The sequence below is a fragment of the Haemaphysalis longicornis genome, unplaced genomic scaffold, assembly GCF_048455015.1.
Source record: "Haemaphysalis longicornis isolate Haplotype H1 unplaced genomic scaffold, Haemaphysalis longicornis Haplotype H1 scaffold_9, whole genome shotgun sequence".
Taxonomy (NCBI): Eukaryota; Metazoa; Arthropoda; class Arachnida; order Ixodida; family Ixodidae; genus Haemaphysalis; species Haemaphysalis longicornis.
In genome coordinates, this window is record NW_027526460.1 from 67,390,431 (window position 1) to 67,414,428 (window position 23,998).

The 23,998-nt window shown below is 44.6% G+C and overlaps 1 long non-coding RNA gene across 1 annotated transcript; it reads right to left on the minus strand.

The window, feature by feature from the left end:
- Positions 1–8,170: 8,170 nt before the first annotated feature.
- On the minus strand, positions 8,171–23,802 carry LOC144152480 (uncharacterized). Its single transcript, XR_013319175.1, has 5 exons — positions 23,660–23,802; positions 19,192–19,343; positions 12,230–12,312; positions 9,413–9,493; positions 8,171–8,436 (listed from the first exon to the last, which is right to left on the minus strand). It is a non-coding gene; the product is annotated as an uncharacterized LOC144152480 (long non-coding RNA).
- Positions 23,803–23,998: the final 196 nt, after the last annotated feature.

Sequence of the window (23,998 nt, forward strand, 5' to 3'; positions counted from 1 at the left end):
ACAACATTGCCAGGAAAATTAAAATTGATAGCGATGAAAGGAAAATGAAAACTTGAAACACTTCAACTCAACCTGAAGGCTGTCAAAAGTGCCGAGCGGTCATTCCCCACAATGGCGGCGGGGCAGTTATATTCTCTTTGCTACCACCACTCATGCTTGTTTCTTGTTTGTATCACCCCTCTTTTAGTTACTTTCACACAGCTTTGGTAAATGCAAATCTCTTCTCCCGCCTCCGCAGTGCTCGCGCGCCTTTTCCCAGGAGAGCTTGCAGCCTTTTCTTTGACATTGGTTTCTTCTTCTCCCTGGAACAGAACCACCGGCAGTTCTGTTTTTGGGCTTGCTTTCATTTTGCTCGTGCTGGGTCGTGTCTTCCGAATGAAGAACGGGTCATTTTTTCTGACGCTTCTACTTTTTTAGATTACTGCTGTACACAAACCCTGCGAGCATTCTTAACTAAATATACCTCCAGTGTTTTTTGCGCCAACGAACTCGGACATAAATGGCAAGTTCAGGGGTTCCATATTTATTGAACGGTTTTGCTGATATAACCCTATCCTCCTCATACTCTTTTAACCTCTCGCCGGAGCTTGATTCGACAGAGAAGCGGGGATCTGTTCAAAGCCTTTGTTTCGATGCGTGACCACGAGTGACTGCTGTGGCTAGATAGCCTGACATCCGACGAGCTACGACGGCAAGCCCTGGCTAAAACATGATCTGCACCTAATTGAAATAGGTATTACCATTTACCTGCCACAGTAGTAAAGCCACTTGTAAACAGGCCCTTCTTTCATTCATATTCTACCTGCTGTGCCCTTGTTTCGACCAACACCGCCACGAAAAACCAGCATAAAACCCTACCAGTAAACTTGGTTTGTGGAAATTAAAATGTTCGTTTCCTGGCACACAACAAAGAGCGGTTTAGACAGCACCAATTACTGTAAATTTTATGCTTTTCGGAACTGACGACGTACATAGGAACTCATAGAGGATTTTACCTTTGCGAAATCACAGTGCGCATTATGTACTTAACGATGCGCTTCTCAATATGCCTAACTAGAGGTGCTCCCCTGCAATGACCGGGTGTGTCACTATAAAAATGAGTGTAGGCGTAGTCTGCAACCAAATGCCGGCATGGGCATAAAAGGGTGTCTCGAGAGACTTACGCTCGAAGTAGTCGTTCTTAGTACAAAACACAGTTGCATCAAAGAATACGGTTTCTGCCTAGCAATAAGATTTTATACGTATTTTAGCGTTTTGCAGCGAAACAATGTACGAATAGACTACAATGAGTCAATTGTACGGCGTAAACTGATTAAAGTGCACTAATGGCGCCGTACGGCAATGCTATCTTTATTGTGAATGCTGTAAGGGCGGATGTTGTAGCTCTCAATAAGTAAATCAAAGTTTTTCTTCGAAGTTTACAAAACGTCAATGAAAATTGCCTTTGTGAAGCTTGAATAGTTCATAAGTAAAATACTGCGAAAATTCAAAAACTCAATGTCCAATCCTTCGTTCGGGGCGCATCCATTACACCTTACCCGTTTTAATTATCTTAGGTATGGAAGCTCAAATGTCTTGTTCTCCCTCTTACAAGATTGTTAGCACAAAATGGAGAAGTAAGTTCTTGCACATATGTATGGGTAACTTTCGTAAACCATAAAACTAATATACATCAGTGGTGCAAAGAAATCTACAGTAACACACACAAAAAAAAAACTCACAACAAATTTATTAGCTTTATTTAGCTTTACATTGAGAAAATATAAAACAGGGTCTAGACATTTTATGCGTATTTATAAAAATAGGTTCGCTATCTCAAAGATCATTGGATTCAAAAAGAAATCCTTGAAACTTTAGTTTTTTTTAGCCATACTGAAATCTTATTTTAAAATAAAATGTACTTCCAAAACTTCAAGCTTCAGTTGGTAAGGTTATTTGTGTAGCTCAGTGAACCATTATTCAATGGGTCGAAGTCATTGAGTGAATGCTGTTTAGTTAATGTGTCGATCATGACAGCTGGTCAGTAAGAGATTCCTTAGTGCGACAGTAGGTTGGGGTTTGCTTTCATAAATATAACTTGTAGTCACATACACCACTGAAATCAAAGTTTAGCTACGAAGAAAGGGCAAAATTTGCCTAGGTGATGCAATTATCAAGTCATCTATATTATTTTGTAAACAATAGTCTTGTTTATTTTCAAATATCCGCAATAAGATTCCAGGGGTTGATTTTTATGCCTTAAGTTATGTGAGTATTGCATCAAGCTTTATGCTTGAAGCCTTTGTTGTTCTTTTTATTTGCATCCACAACACAATATAGAAGAACCTCTCGTTCAGACGAATATCCTTGCATAAAAAGGCATGATTCGCCGTGCATCAGCGTAGCTAAAAATTATGCGGCTACGTTGCCATGTATCTTATTAAAAAACAACGTGATACTGCATGACCAGCTCTGACGTAGCATCGCTCTGTACTACTAGGAGTGCACACTTTGTCACTCACTCAGCGATACGTGTAAACAGGGACCGAGGACGGCGTATAACAGAAAATGTTTGTTGGGTATGTGCGAGGGAGAGCTCCTCAACCCTCTTCTCAGGTACTCAGTGGCGACTGGTGCTTACTGTAGTGCCAACAACTAGGCGAGGGTGGTTGGAATATTGATGAATAAATATATATTCTCAAACACTTACAACACAAACTCTTATCAGCAGGCACAGCACCAGAAATGCAATATCTAGAAAACCATAGTTAGAATATTTCAAGTAAAGAGGTCACAGTGGCTTGGTGGTGTAGTCAAAGAGTTGGCGCTTGGTGCTGCGATGCGATGGATTGCAGATCGATGCAACGAGTGACGGGGCACCGGTAGCTGCGTCCCGAGCGTCCGGTCGTCGCTCAGGTCAACCCGTCGTAGCTTTTGCAGGTATGGCACGGTAGTACTCGACAACGGGCCACGACCAGGTGCGAACAGACAGCAGGCGGCGGGAAGCAGAAAGCTGGCAGCTGCCGGTGTACGACGCTCGGCCCACAGAGGGTCGTGCAGGAGCAGGGCACGCTGTAGCTAGGTGCGTTTGCCGCAGACAAGGAATCTGGATGACCGGACGTTGGGCGCAGGCAGGCAGGCGTATAGTGGACCTCCAGAGAACTCCAGTCGAGGAGACCAGACGAGCTCTCGGCCTGTCGCATGGAAGCGGCTCTCCTCGAACCTTCCTCTTCCACTCCACCCAACGTTTCTCTCCCGTTCTATTCTGGCCCCACACTCCAGTTGTGTCCACTCCCAAATTGGCCCACGCCCTTCTCTCGTTTCGTTTGCTGCTTCGTAATCGCCGAAGCCGAGTGACGGCAATCCCTGCCTGGTCATGCTCCCCGCTGACGTGACCGTAACCGTTCAAATGGTCGCGTCACCACACACATATTCCATTTTGAAAACTTTTCTGGTACAAAGACTTCACATCACCATTTACAGCATCGTCACATGCACGCACGCACGAACAAACACACACACACACACACACACACACACACACACACACGCACGCACGCACACGCACACGCGCTCGCACACGCACGCACAAACACACTCGAATGCACACACACGCACACACACACAGACACACACAGACACACACTGCACTCACACACACGTGGAACACTATCACAGACACCAAATGTCTTTCGTGAGTCCTCCAAAACAACAAAACACCGCGTTATACCTACTTAACACCCAGGGTGAAGCTTATTATTGCGATTTCACAAAAGCACATAAAACGCGAAAACTCAAAAGTTCCTAGCCAGAATGAAAATTAAACACACAGTGCGACACATATTATAACACGTATATCGGCAAAGTAATAAGTTCAGCAGGCTACTACGGTAAAATGACTGACTGATCTTCTGCGTGTTGCAAACTACATGACTGCAGCAACACAGGATTCGCGTTTTTCACCTACGGTCTCTGAACCCTGTACCTATCGTAAGGCTGCTTCTGCTGACCTCCCTAGACTCGCGGGAAAGAAAGCCTACGCCACTACAATGCGCTGGCTCGAGAGAGTTATCAGAAGAAAGTCTGCGTCCACCCGGTTATTTTCCAGCTTGAACTTTTAAGAATTTGTTTCCGCAGTTTTGCAGGAACAAACCTGCACACGCTCCTGGGCTAGTATGCTCGGCCAAAAAAGGCGTTCAAAACCCGATTTGTGGTCTCCTTGATGCTGAAGTGCCCTCCCAAGGGGCTCTTATGCAACTGGCTCAATATTTTCGACCGAAACGTCTTTGGCACTACGACCTTTTGATACACGTCTCGTGGCGCTACGTACCGTCTCCAAAGAATTACGCTCATTACGAAGAACGTATTGGCGCCCAAGCACTTTCCGGATAATCCTTCGCCAACCTTTGGCAACACGTCGCAGGGTTCCGTCATTTGCTTTTCAGCGCGAAGTTCCTGCGGGGTACATTAAATGACGTTTAATTCCATTGTCGGGATCGCTAGCATGGCGCTGTCCTCCCATGCGGGGTCAGGATTGCAAGCATCCCGTGCATGTGGGATGCTGATTGATGTGTCCAGGCATTTTGCGATTGCCTTTTCCGAGAACAAAAAAGCGATGAAATTTCTAGAAGTGCATCTGGTACCTCCACACTAATCCCCTGTGCTAGGTGCAGCGTTGCTCTTGCGCTCGTTAGAACCCAATCTGGAATAAGACCCCGACGGACCCCCACCATGTTCCATCAGACCCCGGCAGTAGGTGAACTTTTTTTCAGAGTTCACCTACTACCACTCGAAGTGAAATCTGTCTGGATTTATCCTGTACTATTATGGAGGTAGCTGTCGCTCCGTGATAATACTGGCAACAGGAATGTTCGTTAGTTGGTTCCTCCGTCCTGTCCACCGAAGAGGTGCCTTGCATTCTGTTGGTGAAAGATAGCTAGCCGCCGTTCCCTTTAAGTGAACCCGTTTAATGCCAGGCTTGACGTCTTGATACACTAGGCGGCAACCAGAACAAAACGATAACTTAGACCTCAAGTGACACTCGCTGGATTTGTGTCCCGTTATGTCACGTAGGTAACAGCGCGTGGTGCAAGCTCCGGTCGTTGGGTTTCTGTCCACGTCTTTCCACGATGCCGGCTGCTCCTCTTCTTGAACCCCAAGCGTTTAACTTGATACTGGGCCTCCAGGAAGTTATCTGCCGCTCCTGTCAGCTCCGAGAGTTTTGTATAGTCTCTTTCTTGAACAAAAAGTGCTAACCCACTGTAGGAGTTAGTCATAAACTGTTCCGCGACAACCATATCCCGTTTGCTATCGTATATTTTAGACGTCGCTGACATTTCTACCCAGCGGTCAAAAAACTCTCTAGACGTGTAGGCTTTGCCGTTTGACCGTTTTGCGGCTTACTCTGAGGCAACCTCTCACGGTATCCTTCTGTGGTGAAACAGAAGCGTGCAGTACACCCGGTTTAGTCTTATCATAGTCCATGAAGTTCTCTGGAGATAGTCGACCAAAGACGTTAAATGCCTCTCCGGCTGGCACAAGATCAGTGCTGTGCACATTTCTATTTTGGCCAACGCTGTGAGGTGGCAACTCGCTGAAAGAGGTTGATGTCATCTAAGTCATTCCGAGCTTCATTAAAGACGGGGATGAAGTTATGCGGATTCAAGGTCACCTCTGCGCATTCCACGGATGCCGCTTCAGTAGCAGTCGTGCTACAGCCTCGAATCCAGCCGATTTCCAGCAACCTAAGTATTAGCTGCAAATTCTTTTTGGTGCGGAGTACCTTAGGACCGCACAACGTGTCCGTCCCGTCTGTGCGCATAGCAATTACAATAGCAAAAATAACACACGCACGGGCAAGATTCGAGCCTGTGTCTGGCAGACCAGGCAGAGTTAATGTCAGTCGTCTTACCCATTGGGCTACGACAGTGAGCTAAATCCGGAGAGCCATACGGCTTACTCCCTCGCCTGTAACGGTGCGGAGTACCTTAGTACATCCCAATGCCCGCCGGTGTCCATTGGTGCGTGCACCATCATCAAGCGAAAGTCAAGGAAAATTCGATTTGAGCCATCAGTTGCACTTTTTTTAGGAAATAATCAAGGTGCAAATCACAGGTCTAATTGAGGGGCTGCCATTTGTTGTTTCCATTCTTCCAGCCAGAGTTTCACTCGTACAGCCGCGCTCTCTGCAGCTCTCTGATCTCGCGCCTTCGCGAGAGCATCGTACACCCAAGCCCGTTACTCTGCATCACGCAACCGGAGACGCTCACCCTGCGGTGATTAAATCGTGGATTTTCATTGTGCATTCTGGCAATGGGCCTACCGCACCCTAACCTTCCAATGTTGAAGCGCCCTCATGTTGCCGCGGACGCGAATTTTTTTTTAGAAAAAACCCCACCAGGTTCTCCTGAGTTTCTCAGTGGCGACTGTCACTTGTCCCTTTGTTATGAATAAACATGAATAAACGTTAAACGTTACGAACAAACACGTATTCTCAAACACCGCACGACGCCGACATAGTTTTCCCGTTCCCGGGTGGTGGTCGCTTATCTATCTTCTCTTCCCCATTACCCCTTCCTTTTCCTGCCCCAACCACCTTTGTACCACTACCTCAACCCAAATTTCTACCCCCTCCACTTCTCTTTCTCTTCCTGCGATACATATGTGGTGCCGGCTGGGAACCTCTTTCCCCCTCACAGTCACCTCACCTCACTAATACGCGGACAACGGACTACCCGGGGAACAAATGACCACGGAAAAACTACCTAAAGCTCTTAGACACCAATAAGTAAAATTTCAAGAAAATTATACTTAGAATATTTTATCACAAATGTTCACCATGACTTGGCGGTGTAGCCAGAGAGTCGGAAATTTGTGCTTGGATGCCAAAAGATTCAGAGCTACGTCCCGCATGCCGAGTCGTCAGTGATATTAACTCGAGTGGTCAACCCTAACCTTGCAGGTACGGTATTACTCGAAAAACGGCCACGACCAGGTTTCAAGCAACGGCAGGCGGCCGGTAGTAGCCAACTGGCAGCTACCAGTGGACCAGGTTCGGCAAACAGCGGGTCATCCAGGAGTAGGGCAGGCAGTAGCTACGTGCGTTTGCCCCGGGCCAATAATCTCGAGGACCGAACGTGGGCCGCAGGAAGGCAGGGCGTATAGTAGACATCTTGAGACCTCCGGCCCCGGAAACCTGGCGAGCTCTCCACCTCTTGCCTGGACACGTCTCTTCTGAAAACTTTTCCCTCCTCTCCACCGAACGGTCTCCTCGGGCTCCTGCTGTCCCACACCTCAGTTGTGTCCACTTCCGAATGGCCCACGTCCTTCCCTCGCGTCGCTTGCCAAAGGAGGGCATTCCCGTCCTGGTCATGGTCCCACTTGCGTATACCTAACCATCAAAGCAAGGGCATGACCTCACCGTATGTTCTGCATTTCAGATGTGATATTCGACTGGATGCGTGGTTGGAAATGGTCTCGATTCGTGGGCTTATAAAAAACCTTGAGGCCTTTTCATGTGAGTGCATATCATGATGATAATTATAATAAAACGAAAAGAAGGAAAGCCAATTATACACAATGGGAGGTCGCATAGTCGTGGTGAGGGTGACGATGATAAAACTCGAAACAGGAGCGCCAAGTTTACACAACAGGTCCACATGATGATGACTGCCATGATGACACGGGTAGCTTTGTCTGATACAAATGTACAGTTCACAATCCAGTTAGCCAGAGCCTAAACGCCAGAGCCTGAGATAACCACATCAGCACACTCAAACGACCCAAGCCCGAAGTTAGCAAAATAATCCCCTTCGCCTACTCAGAGTGGCCGTATATTTCGAAATGGGCACATTCAAATTTGGACTTTGAAACACGAAGCTTTCATCGATGCAACGATTATCCTTTTGAAAATGAGCGTTAGATTTTTGTGGCCGCGCGAATGTACAGCAGAAGTATGTATGTATGTATGTATGTATGTCTCTCTGCCAGTGAAAAGTTGAGAATGCCAAAATGGTTGTTAGGTACATGTCATGACACATATATTTCAATCTTCGTCGCCTTTCTGAGTTTCTCAGTTTGGCTGGGTGAACGCATGCCCAAAACAACAACTTTATTTAAGCAAATTGGCTTGTGGGCTCAAGGAAGTTTTATACAGGATTTTTCAGTAAGGCAGACTTCCATCGCTGGAGCATTGATTGTCGAAAAATTTATTAGACTAAAGGCCAAAAGTTTTGAAATCGTAACGGCTTCGGCTATTACGCATTGTTGAGCAACTTGTAAAGGCATACAGTACACCGACGGTCTCCCCAATGCATTATTGTTTTGTTTTGCGCTTACACCGGTCATGGTAAACCGTATACCTTATGTCGGGGCAATAATGCTTGTAGGCCCTCAGGCACGAAGTGGGCTTATTATGTATATTTCTATTCCACACATGTAATTCGCAGTGGTCTTGTCCTGGGAAAGAAAGACATTTTATTATTGCTATTACTGACACTGGGCAGCCAAAGAGAGCCATATATTTACACAAACAGTGCTATCTATAGGTTATTTTTTAAGCCTCCAGTTTTCGTTCCATTAGCCTCAAACTACATTCAAATACAGAACAGGACGTTAGCAGTACAGAAGAAAAAAGGGTGGCAGTTACAATGTTCCCGCCAATCGGTTACATTATGGAGGAGGGTTGCAAGCTGGGCTACTTGGAAAGAAATTCTTGGATAAAACCAGCGTGAACTCAGACGAAGATGAAGGAAGTGCAACCTAAGGACCCCTGCTGGTATAACAACTAAATTTTCTTTGTGATATTAAAATTTACTTGTTAGACCAGTGGCTGTCCTTGTGTTGCACTTCCTTCGTCTTCGTCTGAGTTCGCGCTGGATTTATCCAAGAACATTATGAAGGCTCGTAAGCGCACGATGGGGATTTACTTCAAAAAAGCTTCGTTTAGCGCTGAATGTAGATATCGTTCTTGTTACAACTTCTACCTTTCTCTTAATTATTTCCCTAAAAGCCTGTTTTTTTCTGCAATTTAGGCCTAACAAAAAAATTCCAGAAACTCCTGATTTTAATGCTAAACATGTGCACGTTGGCACCTAAGATAAATGGTGTCGGATACAAAATGCATATTTTGAAATGTTCGCTGTAAAAAATGCTTTTGCGAAATGTCCCAGATACTGTCTTAGGCTTACTTGTAATGTAAACGGATGTTAATTTGAAGAGATTCAATATGGGTTCATTTTATGGGCGTATAAGTCGCAAGAATGCCAAGATTGCAAGAGAAAAACAATATATTTTCATGCCTTTCTGGAGGCGTTCAGTGAAATAGCTTTAAACCTACAGCTTTTATTTTATGTATGGTAAAATATAGAAATTACGCAATTGAAACTGTGGGCAGGATAGCGAATCTTATTATATGAGGGGATTTTATTCTTACCATTTCGGTTGAATTGGAAAACAGCACAGACTTGAAGCGCACACCAGTATACAAGCTGATACCTTCTTCCGTTTCCCATTCCTACAGAAAAATAGAGTGCAAATTGTTCTGGAGGTTTGAGGAAATCGCTGACCTAACTTGTGATTAAGGAATGAACATTGGAATGACACTGTGCTGGAGACACGGTATGTACACATATGAATCACTATATGAAAATCTATACGTGAACGTATAAGTGCATTTTTATATATTTAGCGGTCAGAATTGTAAGGACGACCGCAAGTCAAGAGCGTCAAAGAAGGAAACCGGAAAGCAATTTATCGGTTTCGCGTGTCGAAGCCGGTTGATATTTGAAAATGACAAAATTGGGAAAAAACCCGCTCATCGAGCTTGCCTCGAACCCAGGTTTATTGTAACGGCAGTCTGACGCTACACCGATTGGGTTACGTGGTAGGCTGTGCCCCTTCGACTTTGTTATTTATATGAACGCAAACCCTTTTGTAGGCTTGGGGATGGACCCGAGCATCAGTAAGACAGGTATAGGTGGAGGGAACCTTGTTTTTACCCCCCCCCCCCTAGGCCATCACTCGAGCGTCTACTAAATGTCAGAGGCGGTTGACAGCGCGTAACCTTTCTGAGCTACCTATGCTAATCACTGCCAGAACGGCAGCCACTCCTACACGTGCTGCGAATCCGCATTGGAGTGCGGACCTCTTTGAACGTGAATTAGCAGAAAAAGGAATGCAACAGGAAGGCAAAAGGAATTTAATTTACCTGTTTCTTCTGTAGAAGTTCATTCACTTTTTTAAATATAAGAAACACAGTACAGAAGAATGTGCTAACATGCTAAACTAAGTTGTTTTCTTAACGAGCACGTAGAAAGCAGGGTAAACCCTGCTCCAATATTTCTTGCTTCTGCTCGAGCACTTGCTAGAGAAGAAGTATTCCTAGCGAATGCAACCGTGGCAGTGGGCGCCAGAAAGTTAACTGGGCAAATGAGACAAAGAAATTTGCAGGGAGGAGGAAGAAGAATAAACTTTATTTATCCCATCCGTTAAGTGCAGTCACTCCAGACCAGTGAGGGGTGTACTCAGTCCAGGACTCCGTGACTGCATCCGGTCTTCCGTGCCCTATTCACAAGCGGAAGCTGGGAGCAGGGGTCGGAGCTGGTCAGCGCCGCTGCCCACTGTGAATATGTAGGGTTGGGATTCGGTGGGAGGTCTATGGTGTTCGGGCATGCCCACAATATGTGATATAGTGTTCCTGATGTGGGGCACAATATGCACAGAGGGAATTTTGGGTGGGGAATATTTTGTGCCAGAGCGTGTTGTGGGGGAAGTGGTCAGTTTGGAGCTGGCGAAGTATAACTCCTTTCTCTCCGGTGAGTTGCTTATGTGGGGGAGGAAACTGTTGGAGGGAGAAATTGATCGCAGTTAGCTTAGGGCCGTGAAAGAGGAGATCAATGGGAGAGACTTTTGTCCTGACGTGGCCATATACAGGCTGATGATGTGGGTGTTGTGTTGTTGTTGACGACGTCGACGACGATGACGATTATGATTATGTGGATTATGGCGGTGATGATGATGAGGCCGATCACTCCTTTTCCAGCGTTGCGCAGGGCAACAGTACTACCCTTTGGGTCCCCAACCACTTAAGAGAAATTCCCAAGCCTTTAAAATGCAGTGACTGTGGTTGCTCAAGACTCCGCTGTGCACCGTAGGCGGAACTCCCCCTCACCTCAAGGTGACACCTAGTGCGACCGAGGTTCGGGGTCCCGCCAAATCCACTGGAACATAGACTGAACTCAACTTCGTGTCAGTAGGTGATTTCCTGAGCGGGGACGATTTTGTCCGCCGCCCAGAACGTGCTCGACTATTTGGGCGGCAGGTGAGCGGAGAAGACCTTTGTAACGTCTAAAGAACGTGAACGCACCTGAGGACAAGGATAGACCTTTGAGCTAACCTCCCTCAACGACCGGTTGAACTATGCCGCCGTTTGTAGGGTGTTGGCTTTTTCCAGTTTAGAGTGGGCGAAAGCTCACGTCACTTGTTGCCGGTGCTCAGTTGCGTCCCTTTTTGCGGTTCATCAACCGGCCCACATTTAGTGCAAACGGGCATTGATATGGTGAAAAACGCATTGTACTAATCGCACTTAAAGCACCGGGTACTTGTATAAATGGCAAAAATTCACCAAGCTTCACCAAGGTAAAGCTTGCGACCTAGGCTGGGAGGATATCCGACATTGTTGCTCCAGTTGTGTGATTGCGATCTTTATCTTATAATTGAGAACATCGGTCAATTGCGTGCTTGAACGTTTTATAAACCGGTCTACAATATTTTGCGGCGCCGTATGCTGCAAACGTTGCTGGAAAATATCCAAAGCGATACAGTAATCATTCAATCTATGAAGCAGCGCACATGCAGTACGAATTCAATCAGTTTGAAACTTGCGCTCGTATTCTGTAGTTTGAACCAAACATGACGGCTATAGAAGTTTCACATGCGCATGGAGCAGCATATAACTTCTGGGAAGTCTGGACAACATTAGCATTGGAATTTTATGCAGCGTTTGCCCAATATTTCTTAGTTCGCGCTTTTAAACCGTAAGTCAGCTTTATTCTGTGTTAAAACGCAAGATAAAAAATGCGAGTTGCGTTTAGTTTTTTAGCACATTACCAGGCGTAATTTAATGAAGTGACAACTGAATAAAAATCTTACTGATCCTATGCACTTTTTAGGCAACAAGGAATAAAGGATTGCATGCTATGTTCATAAGCGGTACACATTATTTTTAAAGTAGGCATGGTACACAACTTACGTGGGACTTTATACGTATACAAGGAGGGGCCCCACTCCCGTTCGTATCTATCTTCGAGGAATCCGATGAAACGTTCCTCTCCTCTGTGGAAAAAAAATCACAGTCATCGCCAGCACACCAGCTACAAATTTTGAACAATGCCCAGCTTTCATCGGTGATACTTCAATATTTGAAATATTTATTCGGCCCCCTCCTAACACTTGGTACACTTGGAAATTGAGAACATGATGGCATCCAAAATATACCCCAAGCTTTTGGGCATCCTCATTGCGCTTACTTCCAAGGTAATTACGCTAGCTGCAGCTTTCTGTGCCGGAACTAATCACGCCTCAACACCAAGACTGTACGCCACTTGCGCAAAACGACGAATACTGTGGAGCGACAAAACGACACAAAGCGCTTTGTGTCATATCTTTCCAGCTCAGCCTTCGTGTTTTTGCTGTGGTGAAGAACAGAATTGAATGCCAGCATGCCAAAATATTTAAGAAGAAGAAAACATATTTATTCGCTGAAAACACGTTTACGTAACAGTATATACCGAAGGGGGCCCGAGAGCCCAAGGTTTTAGGGGGACCTCCTATTACAAATGCAAATAAAAATTTCAATTCAACAGCACAGTCAGCAGTGAAAATAAGGTATAATGCGCCGGCGCGAAACTCAATTCAAATAGCTTTTTAAAGATGTTTTAAATGTACGCCGCGCGAAATTCAACACAGATCGTAAATTCAATGTTACAAAAATAATAAAGTGATGGACCCTTCAGAGATGCAATTACAAATAGCATATAAAAACCTAGGGTCCAGCAAAAGTTGAGCAAAAATTGATTGTAGTTGAGTAAATATTTACGGAAATTTTTTAAACCTTGGTAGAGATGACGATTGTTTTGTTTCTATCGAGAGAGAATTCCCGTTATTTACAGCCACCAAAGTAGTATTCAGCAAACCATAATTGTTGCGTATTTAGTAGAAGTAGGTTGCTAGCAGATGCGAGCCTGGTGGAATTAAAATTTTTAGTTTCTGGTGGTTCAATACACTAAATGAGCAGAGCTTATGCACATATTTGAACAGTTTAACATTAAAGCCGAATTTCCCAAGATTTGCGACCGTGAGTGCACAATATTCTGTAAGTAACGATGACGCGTTATTCCCGTATGCGCTGAAAGTGATGGTCTGAATAGCTTGGTTCTGCAGATGTTGAAACGGAATTAAATGGGTCGGGTATATATTATTCGATGAAGCGTCATAGTACAAGAAATGACGGTGAACAATAGCAAAGTAAAGTTTGATTAGTCTGGGCGTTCTAAAGAATCGACGCGCCTTTAAGAGGATGCGAATGCCAAAGGCAGCTTTCCGCTTCACATGGGCATAATGGTCAATGTACCTTAAATTAGTATGGAGAATAACACCCAAGAATGTACAATGGTTAACCAAAGGTATTGAATAATCGTTTGGCAAGATCACTTGGTTGCAGGTGAGTGGATTTTGGTGTCAATAGAAAATCATAAAAGTTGTCTTAGCCTAAATAATCTCTAAACAGTTTTTCCGACACCAAAGCAGACAATTGTTAAAATCATTTCTGAGTTTAGACGTAACGGCGGCAACTAATCTAGTCGACAATAATATGGTCGTATTATCTGCGTAAAAAATTTTCACAGCTATTAAGGCAGGTAAAAAAAATAATTGAGTAAGATTAAAATTAAGATTGGCCGGAGTGTTGATCCTTTCGGGACGCCATTATTTGGGGTTTTGGAACTTAGTTTTACATTTGGTATAGAAACGGCCTGCTTTCCGTTTGACAAATAACTACTAATAAAAGAAAGAACTGGAGCAGCTACACCTATGGCTTCGATTTTTGTTAACCGGATGCTGTGGTTAACGGAATCGAGCGGTTTCCTGAGGTCAACAAATAACGCACCTACGAATTGTCCCGTGTGTATTGCAGTTTTTAGTTTATCTGCGAAAGAAACCACGGTACAGTCAGTCGACAAACCAGCCCGCAATTCATAGTGATGAGGTTACATGATGTTAAATTTTTAATAATGACTCATCAAGCGATTCACCTTTGCTGAAGAATGGAAAAACGGAGATCGCGCGGGAATTGGCAGCAAATTCTCTGTTTCGGTTTTTAAAGAATAATTACTTCTGCCTTTTATCTGTTCGGGAAATACGCCCGTTGAGAACTTTGAGTTGATTACATAGCTAAAGGGATACTACGGCATCCGGTATTAATTTAACAGTATTGGGCTAAATATTGTCAAGGCATGCACTAGTTACTCTTATCTCATTTATTCTGCGAGTGATTTCATCCTGGGTAGTCGGTTATATGGCAAATGGATGTAGGAAGTCGTAATGGTTGAGGCTGAGATGGTAGCGCGTAGAGTTGGCTCCCACAGATATATTCATTAAATATATTTGCAATGTCGAATCGGTCCTGCATGCAACGAGGAAGAATATTAATTCCGTTGCATGACAATGATTCGCGTTATAGGAAATTTTTAAATATTTTTCATTTCTGCTTTACGTAGTTGGATGCCTGATCAATGTTATTCTTGTAAAATCTTCTTTTGGGTGTCTTCAGAAATCTATAAAGAGTATTGCCCCACATTTTATACTTATTCTTAAATTTCGTTTTAAAACGCCGCTGGTATTGTTTTTGATACAGATTTTCTCCTTTTCCCATAGACAACAGTAGTCCATTAGTTAGCCAAGGGGGGTCGCGGTGACTCAGTGGCTAAGGCGTTGCGCTGCTGAGCACGAGGTCGCGGGTTCAATTTCCGGCCGCGGCGGTCGCCTTTCTGATGGAGGCTAAAAGCAAAAATTCCCGTGTGTACGAGATTTCGGCGCACGTTAAAGATCCCCCGGTGGTCAAAATTAATCCGGAGCCCTCCACTACGGCGCGCCTCATCGCCTGCGTTGCGTCGGCGCGTTAAACCCTACAATCAATCAGTTAGCCAACGGCTAACGAATGGACTACTACATACACCTGATTAAGAAATACCATACATTAGGAAAGGACTGTTTTTTACTTGTCCCCTTAGTCAATTCAGGTTGGTTGGCTGTGCGAATATTTTGAAATACCGCCCCATGCTATGCGCGTGCTTCTAGAAACCAGACTGGACCACACGGCATCAACTTAATTTTAACCAGTCTCATATAAAAGTTTACAATCAAGCCTAATGTTTCACCGTCCCCTATTTCGCAGGAAATATTCCGAACAAGTGCTTTGGTCACGTCTAACTAGACCACGGGTTGCCGAACAGGGAGTGCGATTACAGTAATGATCAGTGGAAGGTGTCATTGCTTTTCAGGGCTGCCAGCTGCTGTTATACACCTGGCACATAATTTCTGTGACACGATGACCACGCACCACCTTTTGCCGACCGCCGGCTAGCAGTACGAAAACCCCCTCCTCTGCATAATGCTCGTTTTCTGTAGAGATGACAACAAAATCTAGTTTCTGTTGCTCCACCAACGGCTTAGATGCAACCGCTTTTGGTTTACCTAACCAGGTGTCAACCTTAAGGGCAACATCGTTGGAGATGTCGTGCTGTCCTACGACGAGTTGAACCTTGGATCTCTGATGGCCGAGCTAGCGCAAAACTCCCGTGTCAAAACGCGCGGCTTTTTATAGTGAATCTGTGTGCGTCTAAGGCAAACCGTCTCTGTGTCAGTGACCAGAAAACCCCGCCAAGTGTAGCGTCCACTTGTACAAAAGAAACCTATCGCGGGGGGCCTCACTCCACTGCGCGCACGTGAATGTAAACGCGCCATAGTTACTTGTTTGTTAGGTATTTGGTGAGCCACATAGGCAAATTCAAATGTCTCACCAAGAGTTTTGCGTTGGTTCTAGTAACGGCGCTTCTAGCAGCGTAGAGAATACCATCGTCGCCAAATCGTCTACAACGTTGCGGTGAGCACAAGAAACTACGCCCGTACTCCGAATTTATCCGTCGCCGTCATGAGTATTAGACGGGCGGGGAAGAACAATCGGTCGCGATGCTGAACAAAAACGTTAATTTCTTGCCGATCCAAAGGCGCGGGAGGAATAGAAGGAGCGTTATCCGAAACACAAGAAGAGATGTCGATATAGCGATGTGATGGCGGCCCGAAAAAAATGTATCTGAAATGCAATGTAAATGTAGCTGTACTGTCGTACCGCAATGTCACCAAACATATCTCCAAATAGGTGCGGGTTTGTAATGTTGCATCTTTAAGCGCTGTACTGAGCCTGGCCTTCAGGAGAGTTCTATAAGGTCTTATTTTAAATAAAAACTGAGGAAGCCAATCCAATGCCCCTCGCGAGAGAGTGTTCGCTATCGGAGAGGAGAGCGGGAGAGTGGCTGAGGACAACAACGGACGCACGCGGACAACAACGGACACAGGCAGGAAGGACAGGGCCGCCGACAAGAGATGCTCTGAGCGTCCCATCTAAAAAATCTCGTGAAGTGAATCTAATTATGTTAGTCAGCTCTGAGGCCTTTTGAGAAGTTGCAGGCTGCGCAACACACATTCAGCACATTTGTGTTTCCTTTTCCGTGCCCCGCCATATAATAAAAGCGGGTGCACGGGTTCCTTATTCTCTAACCAAGGCAGTTTCCCGGAAACAGCGGAAAACAGGCGCTACCGCCTAAATCAGCAAAGAATTCCTGTAACAACGACCTCACAGCCGGTCAGTATAATCGGTGTGATGAGGACGCCGTTGTTTAACCTTGGGTATCACAGCAGTGCACCAACAAAGGTGACTATTTGAGGCACGCTCCAGTTACGCAAAGGGGATAAAATCAGCAGGAGCATTCTTCGTACTCTCTTGCGCGAAGCTGCATTCCTTGATGAGGGAAATGTTTTTTTTTTTCCTTTCCATTTCGGATGTAGGCTGGCCATCGACTACGTTTCGTGGTAAAAAGTACCGAGCTACGATGGGAATCCGCGTGAATAAAAACGAGCACATACAAAAAGGGAGATACACGACACCATGCTGACTGTCAACTTAACTTTTACTGAAGGAAACACAGATATATACATAAAAATACAAAAAATAAAATTTGTTCAGGCTAGTTAGTGATATGATTAGCTAAGATTGCTCCGCAGAAACTCTTTTTCGGTTTGTGATAGGGCCACAGACGGCACACTGACGCAGCTAACTCCAGCTTCGTCTATCGCAAATGCTTCGGATATTTCTCGCGTCGATCCTGCTTCTCCTCCTTTCGATAACTGCGATTTTGTGCAAATAGAGGTCACAGTGGCAACGTGGGTAGCGAGGTGGCCTGAAGGGGTGGCTTGGGGGGAAGCAGCATTCTCTCGTGCCCTGTTGTTCAGGCAACGGCCGGTTTGTCCGATGTAGATGGACCGGCACCTCAAGGGAATTTCGGAAACCACATTTTGGGTGGTGCAGTATGGCTGATAGGCCTAAAAATTTCGATTTCTAAAGCTCTAGAGCTTTATCAGCAAACCTGCATCTTGTAAGGGGTTTTAATTGATGCCCTTTGATTTGGGATAAAAATATACTCGACAAAAATTGTGGTCTCTCCCTTGAATATAAGAAATCTTATCCCTTTTGAGCACGCTAGCTACTTCTACATTGCGCATAATTTTTCAATTGAAAGTTGTCGATGAAATAGTGGATATACAAAGTAGTACTACTGTTTAGTTTAGGCAGACAACCACTCTAGAAATAATCTCAGAAATCGGAAACAACGATATTATCAGAGTGACACAAATAACCAAACACATGCAGCCTACCTACTACAAAGGCCCGCGCAGGTACTACGGTCTTCAACCTCCCCAATAACTAGCTTGCTAGCACGTAAACCATACAGATATTGCACAGCACCCAATCTTTCCCTGCACCACTGTAATATCCCTCATCTTACAAATAGACGCACCGGCAGGGTCTTCCTACCGAAATATGTGATGATGATGGTTGGTGTTTAATGGCACAAGGCAACAATGGCAAAAAGCTGCCCAGACACGACTGATGCACTTTCTTTCGCCCACGCTTTTACAACCCAAGGAACATTACCAGACTCGTACAAATGCAGGTCACCTCCACCAGGAAGGCCTGACACCGGCTGAAGACCTCCAGATACTTGAAACCCTTTCTGAAGATTGTTTACTGACAATCAAAGAGCCACCTTGTCATACTTCCGAATAATTCCATAATTCATAATAATAAATATTTTCTCCATGTCGCTTCATTGTTTCGTTCTTTTTTTTCTGTACCTTTTACCCATGTGTGCCTGACAGCTGGGTGCGGTCTTTTTAAACACATTTACGCGCACCTTGTATAAATTTAAACCCGGAATGTAATAGCTCCAGGGACCTACAGGGTATTCAAATAAATAAATAAATAAATAAATAAATAAATAAATAAATAAATAAATAAATAAATAAATAAATAAGACAATGCCACAAGCCTGATTGAAGCAGCCCGCGCTGTACCCAGCGATTTACACTACCGGGCGCCCCCGTGAGCACAGCCAAGCCCGTGTTCCTTTCCTCTTTTTGTACCCCGGTTGTACCACCCTACGGCCCCTTCCTTCTTCACTTCATGCATTCGAGGAAGCGATACCCTTCCTATCACCCTTCCCTATGCGCCATCATTACACACATGTTGCAGGGACTCCATGCTCGCACATTCCATAACCACGCCATGCTCACCCCCTAACCCTCTCCCTACAACCCCTTTCGCTAGCACGGTAGCCTTCCCCCTCATTGCCTACAATTTCGTCTTCTCAAGCCCACGCAACCACTCTTTACCCCAAATCGCACCCTTCTGCACTGTGAAACCGCGCTTACTAACTCATCACCAGACCGCAATCTCTCATGACTAGACCCTTCGAAACAGTGCGAGGTACAGGCCTCCTCGAGTAAGGAGGCTGAACTCCTAGCGCTGCCCCAAAACCGACGTCCATTAATGGTAATCGCTAATACGTGATCTTAGCCGTGCATTAAAAATATACTTACTGACGACCATTATGTTGGTAGTACCGCCTGTAGTGGTACTCCTGTTTGGTCAAGTTTGTCTGAACAAACTTTACGCATTCCACTTGTTTGTGATGGATCGTGGGTGGATAACTTTGCATCACCAGCCACCTTGGCTGCTTGGTGTCAAATGACTGCAACAAGAATAATCATTGTTTGCCACAGTTAATAAAATCGAGAGTAAAGACGAAAATAAAGGGTTTATAGTACCGTTTGCTAAAAACAGACATATTTGGTTTATTGAATAGTTACAAGGTAAACTATGGCAATACTTTTTCACGGCATACAGGATATCGAATTCTACAAGTGAAGGTTACATTTGGTCACATATGAAGTCTGCAGTGCAATGCATGACACAATTTTTTTCTCTTCACTAGGAGATGTAGGAAATATTATTGAAAAGCGCTATAAAAACTTCTCTTCGAATCAAATATTGTATCCTATGACCTCTTCCTGTATATTCTTCGTTCAACGCACCCACGTTTACCCTCTAAATTCTGTGTACATAAAGAAGTGGTACATATCACGCTCATTATTATGTTTTTGTCACGTAGATGTAATATTTTATTGTAATAATACTACAACACAACGTGAAGTCTTACAATATCTGGTTACGCTTTAGCGCATCACGTAGAATCATGTGGCGCACAACCATCAGTCCACTACAAGGAAGGGTTCATAGACGGGGTTTTTTTAAAGCGCAAATAAGTGTGCCTAACCATGACGCCTAGAAACAAATTATCATCCTTCATTTTTTTAGATGTGTTGATTATGATTCAACATGAAGCTGCATTTAAAAAACCGTGTTTCGCATCTGTATCTTGTTAGATTACGACAGGCAAAAAGTAAAATAAAACGGTATATGTACCACAAAGCATACTCAACTTCGGACATACCATTGTATTTGCTGCCATGTATCATGTAAATGTATGTAGGCATGTACAGACGGAAAAGCAGTTGCGAAGTGCCCCCAGTCTACTAATACCGTTCCTGAGATGTCTTATGGAATATAAGAGTAATTTATTATATTAATATTATTCTTGAGCCTCTTTTAATTGCTATAATGGAGCACCTCCATTCAGTTAGGAAATACTCAATGTCATTGGGTAACTGGCGACCACAGAATGGTCCTATTAAGGGAAGTAAAACGGCAGTTATTTTGTCACACCAACGTAAGCTTTGCCGTTGTTACAATAGATTATGCTGTGGAGGAGCAAGCCAAGCTCGCTGCCAGGCTTACTTCTCTTGATCATTAAAGGCATTCTTCCTCCTTCTCCTCAATACAATAACACGCGCTGCAACAAGTACAAACGTTGCCAATAAAGAAATCAGGCATGCAACGGCTCCGTAGTTTACCAAGAGGCAACAAAATAAAAAATAAATGTATTTCGCATTGAACGTAGTCTAGGGCGGGCAGTATGAGAGGCCATGGCGCAATAGGTGAGGTACGTAACGTCTGGTTTAGAAGTTCTAAGATAAGTGTAACACAGCGCGAGCGGCTGCGATATTAAAGTCCAGTAACTGAGTACAGAATACCCGGAGGGTTGAGAGTCCACTAAGGGGGAGTTTTACGCAAAATGTTTCGTCCTAGAACGCGTAGGCAATAGGCCGTTGCCTTGATGCGAGTCATTGGGTGATGTCATCTCACCACGGCATCGACGGTTATGACAATGCCCTGTTCTACAGGATTCAGGAACACCTGCGGTCCGCTGGATAAGCCCGGAGGCATGGGACACAAATTGTTGTGTACTCAGGATTGCATATCGATGTCCAGGGAGTGTATGCCAGGCGGGCGCTTGTCTTCAGGATTGCAATGGACTGCAGCGGCAGTGCTTTTCCTGCCTGCTGGCGGTGAAATGAAGATTCCTCGAATGAATGCATTTTCGACGCAGTGGGCTTCTCGTGTTGCAGGAGGTACCATCCCCCATTGACTGATCACGTTTCTGTTAGGTTTACCCCATGCGAAGTGCAAAATTATGTGAACTGGATAGTTGGCCTTTTGTCACATCTAAACCTCACGTATCTACTCAAACAAACTTATTAGAGAACCTAGAATTAAGCAGTAATTCCTTCTAATACACAATAGGAAAGAACTCATTTTTTAAATTCCCAAAGTATGTCAGCAAGTATCTGGCCAATTAGTAATCGTACCGAGTACTCATAAGACCTCATCTTTTCCTAGACACGAATAAAAATCAGTTTATAAAATCATGGTTTTCATCGTACGCTGATGAGCGTGTACAATAGCTACACATGTTTTTTGTGTTCGCAAATTTCGCCGGCACGGAAATTTCCTTTGAGGTAGTTAAATTCGTTTCGCAACGGTTTTTTGCTTGTATCTACCTTGAGTAAACTTATGCTCTGTGTGTGCAGTTCAAACACGACGGGCCTTTTCGTACAATCCTACTCAGAAATGTTTTCAGGTCTTGTCGGGTATAACGAAAGAAAAAATACCATCCTTGAATCTGTATAACGTTAAATGTTTATCATTAATCAAAACCTCGGACTTCTTCAAGTTGCCCTTCCTACTTGATTGTCCATACCAGCTGCATATAATTTACGCGCACTGAAGCTACAACTTGGCTATAGGGCGTGCCGTAGAGGAACACTCCAGATTAATTTGTCCACCTGGGAACATTACCTTGCTACGCAATATTCCCATACAGGAGTCTTTGCTTTTTGGATCCATCATAAAAACAAGCACAGCGGCCGGGTTAAAACCCGCCTCCTTGTCCTGAGCGGAGAACACACAGAAGGTGAAATGGGCGTAAAAATCACAGCAAGCCGCAGCTACCGTTGCCGCCTAAAATTCCACCTCACCGAGTAGGTGTAAATCGAAGAGCCCATTGCCCGGTTTGAACGCAGGCGTGAGCCAATAATTCTTCTTCAACTTGAAAGGCTTTCCGAGGTATATTTTCGATGGTGTATTTTGCGCCAAAGTATCTGCACATCCCGGCTTGTCGGTTCATACGTGCACGGGTTCCGAAGCGGAGGCGAGGTCGAGGCGTACACGAACTGCTGGGTAACATGCCACTACCGCCAACGCCATTGTGCTAGTAAGAGATTTAAGCAGGGAAGTCTCATTGCTGAATGTGTCCTGTCAACTGCCCTCCGTAGTCTAGCGGTTTCAGTGTGGGTTGACAGAGACAGTAAGAGGCCTACGAAGGGGGAAGGAAACAAACCGTCACGTTTTTGTTTGCTAGAGTAAGACATGATACCTTCCAGCTTTAACTCGCTATGAAACGGACGCATGTCATTCGCTTGGATGAACAGCGCGAATCGAATAGGTGTCGGCCCGAACAGAAGGCTAATAAGCGCGAAAACAATAGGCAGCCACTGCCGCCGCCATTGCGTCCTCTAGTTCTAGCTCGTCGAGTAGCTGTGAATCTCTCGTGGATGAACGGCAACTTGCCCGCTTGGAACGCCGACGGGGGGCAATATTACTTGTTCAGCTTAAAGGGCCTTCAGAGCGACATTTTGGACGGTTTCTTTCACTCTTAAGTCTTCGCAAATCACCATTTGGCGGCGAGCACATACTGGGGGCGTGTCGACGTGGACGCAATGGTATCGGTTTTATGCAATTACTGATGATAAGTCCTTTGTTCTACCGGGAGGTTTAAACGTGCACGTCAAACGGCCTAATGCGACTTGTTCGTTGTCCTGTCCGGTCGAGCGAATTTTGGTTGGTGTGTTACACAAGCATTAAGATGCCTGCCATACAGAAGTAAAACAGAGATCAATGTTTGTTCGCGAGACTAAAGCTGGGGTCTCTTCATGTTTTAATCGGTGAATTGGCTAGGGAAAGTGCTCACTCGCAAATTACGAACAAACGTGTCTTCTTCTGTGCACTTCGGAGACTGCATATGCCTTCTCAGGTCATCCTTCTTCACTGAGTGGAAGGACACTAATTTTTTAAATATATTGCATTTTCCGCTAATTTCAGGTTTTCAGTTTTTTGCGCTTAGGTAAACATCTGGGAAGCGCTTTATATTTATCCAAAAATTATGGCGGATATTTTACATCCAGGAAATCCAGCTGTCACCTGCTTCGCCGAAATAATTGGCCATCACGAGGAATGTTGTATTTTAGTGATCATCCTTAGGTTAAAGTCTTTGAGGCTTCTACGCCTAGCTGAGTGAGAACGCAAACTTCAACAAACGCCCAGAAATTTAGCTATATTTGTCCTCTCAAGCAGATTTATCATTACCATAATTTCGCAAAAAAAACCTTGAACAAAATAAATCTTTTTAGACAGAGTTAACCGGAGAATTATTGAACAACCACAAATAACAACTACCTTTAAAGTCTGTTGAGGGCAACAATGTAGTTGCTGCACCAAATTTCTCAACTGCGTATGTTTTTCTAATAAATGTACGGGAATACTACTACTCTAATAAAACAAATTCTTTTTTAGCTGCTTGTGCCTCCTTTTGTAATAAAAAGAACTCACCCAGAACAGAGATTGCAAGCTTGGCCTTCTAAATTGTTGCCCAGCGGAAACCGCCAGAGTAGCCAAAAGTATAACGCACCACATTATACAAGTATAGCTTGAGAATGCCACAGCTGGATCTTGCGAGATGCACAGAATGGCTGCCTTTATAACGAAGGTTGAAGCATTGAAGTATTTTTATCAATTCTCGTTTAAGTAGGCATCCTGTGAAGCATTGCTTCGCCCTTAGTCTCGTGCAGACAAGAAGATTGCAAAATAAGCTTATTGTTTCCTTCTGAAACGCTATACAGCAGCAGCCCTCCTGGGTAGGTATAAATTCGGAAGCGCATTTGTATAGAC